We start from the raw sequence: 2,915 nt of genomic DNA, 5'->3' as shown, positions 1-2,915 counted from the left end.
GTAAATGGAGACACAAGCCACTCATGAAACATACTTTTCAGGGAGAAAAATTAAACAGGCTTTTGTACCTTTAGAACTGAATACTTGTATTACTCATTTTTAAAAAGTAATGTCATAATGAGATACACTACACCCATTCCAATGGCTAAAAGTAAAATGTTTGGCAATGTCAAATGCTCAAGAGGATGTGGAGCAACTGGAATGCTTATAACTGCTGGTGAGAATGGAAAATGGGGCTGGGCAAAGAGTCTCAAGCTAGTAATCCCAGTACTTTGGGAGGCTGAGGCGGGAGGATGGCTTGAGCACGGGAGGTCGAGGCTGCTGAGCTATGATCACTATGATCACACCACTGCACTCCAGCCTGGGTGACAGAGTGAGGCCTTGTCTCAAAAAAAAAAAAAAAAAAAAAAAAAAACGCATGTAAAGAATGGAATGTAAAAGGATATAACTATATAACTTGAGAGGACTGTTTGGCAGTTTCTTTTTTTCTTTCTTTTCTTTCTTTTTTTTTTGTGAGACAGAGTCTTGCTCTGTCATCCAGGCTGGAGTGCAATGGCCCAATCTCGGCTCATTGCAACCTCCGTCTCCTGGATTCAAGTGATTCTCCTGTCTCAGCCTCCTGAGTAGCTGGGATTAGAGGTACGCACCACCAGGCCCGGCTAATTTTTGTATTTTTAGTAGAGATGGGGTTTCGCCATGTTGGCCAGGCTGGTCTCAAAACTCCTGACCTCAGGTGATCTGCCCACCTCGGCCTCCCAAAGTGCTGGGATTACAGGCGCCAGCCACCGCGCCCGGCCAAGTTGTGTGTATTTCACTGAATGCAAATTAAGTCTCAATTAAAAAAAAAAGTAATTGCAAATATTTTAATAGACGTTACAGCATGCTATGGAAATATGCCAGAGGGTGACTCCATGAGGGTGTGCCCCAGAAATCAGGGAAAGTCTTTACTAAGAAAGTGAGATTTCAAAGATTTGGGAGGACTACAAATTGCCCATACAAAGCGGGATGGGGGAGTAGGGTGAACTCAATACAAAAATGTTAGCTTCTTTCGGTGAAGGTCTTCCAAACGCAATATCTAACATTCACCTTATGCCTGCAGATACTCTACATTTGTGTTTTAGCATTTAATTTGTTTTCACAGCGATCATTCGACGTCAGAATTTTGGTTCCCATTCTACAAGTGAGAAAATTGAGGTTCAGGGAGGTCAAAGGACCCGTTGAAGGCCATGAAGTAGGATGCGCCAGAAGCCAGGCTTGAGAGCTGCATACTCGGCGAGAGTTTCTCCAAGGCAAAGCCTGAAACAGGAACCACAGGCTCTCCAGGTGGGGAGACTGGCGCTGAGGAATGTTCTCCTGAACAAAGGGCTCGGCTCGCGCGCCCGCACACCCGCCTCCCCCGGCGCCGGCCTTGGTCTCCAGAGACAGTGGGGTGGGGGGTGGAGACGCCCAGGTCTGGCTCTCCTCCGTGGAATCAGCGATCCCAGGACCGAGGCCGGTTGACTCCGGAACAAAGAGAGTCCTTGGGGCGGGGGCGGGGGCGGGGCCCGATCCGGGGACCGGAGGGAGCGGGGGGGAGGGGCGGGGCCGGAGTCGAGGGAGGGGCGGAGCCCGGGCCGGGGGACGAGGGCGGGGAGCGGCCGGGCCCTGGGCGGGGCAGGGCGAGGCTGGATCTTCGGAACGAGTCCGTGAAGGATCGGGCGCGGGCACGGGCGCGGGGCTGGCGGTGGGGACGAGGGGAGTTGGGAAGGGGCTGGGGGTGTGGGGGTTGGGGGTGTGGGGGTCTGGCGGGACTTATCTGGGGGAGGCTAAAGTGGGTGCTGGAGGTGGGACCCGAGTCCCGGGAGAGGCAGGCGGGGAGTCGCCGCTAGAGCGGGGCCCTTTTGGGGGCTGGAGACCCGGAAGCTTAGAGGGCCCCCTGGCCCCGGAGAGGGGGAGGGCGGGGGGCAGGAATGGAGGCGAGGCCTGGCCTCAGGAGCCGGGGGCGGCGGGTTCAGGGCGCGATCCTATCTGGGGGAATCCGCGGGTGGCCCGGGAGAGGCCGGGAGGGGGCGCAGAGGGCGGCGCCGGGGCCACGTGGAGTCTGCGCGCCCCACCCGCTTTGGGCCGCGCCCCACTATCCCTGAGCGCCGCACTGTTGGCCCCGCCACACGTCTGTCCTGAGAACCCGCAGGTCCCAGGCTGTGCGGCTCCCCGCCGAGCCCTGGAGCAAGTCCTTCCCTGCGTGGGTCTTGTTTCCGCTTCTGTGAAATGACGATGGCCCTTCTTGTTTTGCAGGGCCCTGGGAGAGTGGGTTGAGAGAATGGAAGTGAAGAGGAAGGCTTCACCATCACCTTAACTAACATGTGTTTCCTACCGTTAAATAAACATTATAGGAGGCCACTGTTTTGGACTAAGTTTCTGCACCAGGCCCCAGCCGACCAGACTAAAAATCAAAAGAGTCACCCATGCTAAAGTTCCACATTACCGAATGGAAACTGAGTTGCCATCTAACCTGGGGAGAAATCAAGAGACAACAGCCAATTTCCCAAACAGGCCCGTTTAAATCCTCAATCAACATCACATTTCCCTGCTTTAATCCTACGCAAAAAAAGGTGGCCTGAAAGAACCTGATAGTAACCACTCGGTTATTATTCTATTGGTCTGTCCTGCCTTACAAGAAAAGTAAAAGTAACTTTGAAAAATAACTAATATACTCTTTTTTTTTTTTTTGAGATAGCGTCTCGCTCTGTCGCCCAGACTGGAGTGCAGTGGTGCAATCTCGGCTCACTGCAACCTCTGCTTCCCGGGTTCAAGCGATTCTCCTGCCTCAGCCTCCCAAGTAAGTGGGATCACAGGCGCACACCACCACGCCCAGCTAATTTTTTTTTTTTTTTTTAAGTAGAGACAGGGTTTCACCATTTTGGCCAGGCTGGTCT

The 2,915-nt window shown here is 53.5% G+C and overlaps 1 long non-coding RNA gene across 1 annotated transcript; it reads left to right on the top strand.

Annotated features, from left to right (window-relative positions):
* The first annotated feature begins 1,629 nt into the window (after window positions 1–1,629).
* Window positions 1,630–2,376, top strand: LOC112209511 (uncharacterized). The gene is made up of 2 exons (XR_002944331.1): window positions 1,630–1,681; window positions 2,275–2,376. It is a non-coding gene; the product is annotated as an uncharacterized LOC112209511 (long non-coding RNA).
* Window positions 2,377–2,915: the final 539 nt, after the last annotated feature.

This window comes from Pan troglodytes, chromosome 1, assembly GCF_028858775.2.
Source record: "Pan troglodytes isolate AG18354 chromosome 1, NHGRI_mPanTro3-v2.0_pri, whole genome shotgun sequence".
Classification (NCBI taxonomy): Eukaryota; Metazoa; Chordata; class Mammalia; order Primates; family Hominidae; genus Pan; species Pan troglodytes.
Note: the sequence above shows the minus strand (reverse complement) of the source record. Positions and strands in the feature narration are given on the sequence as shown.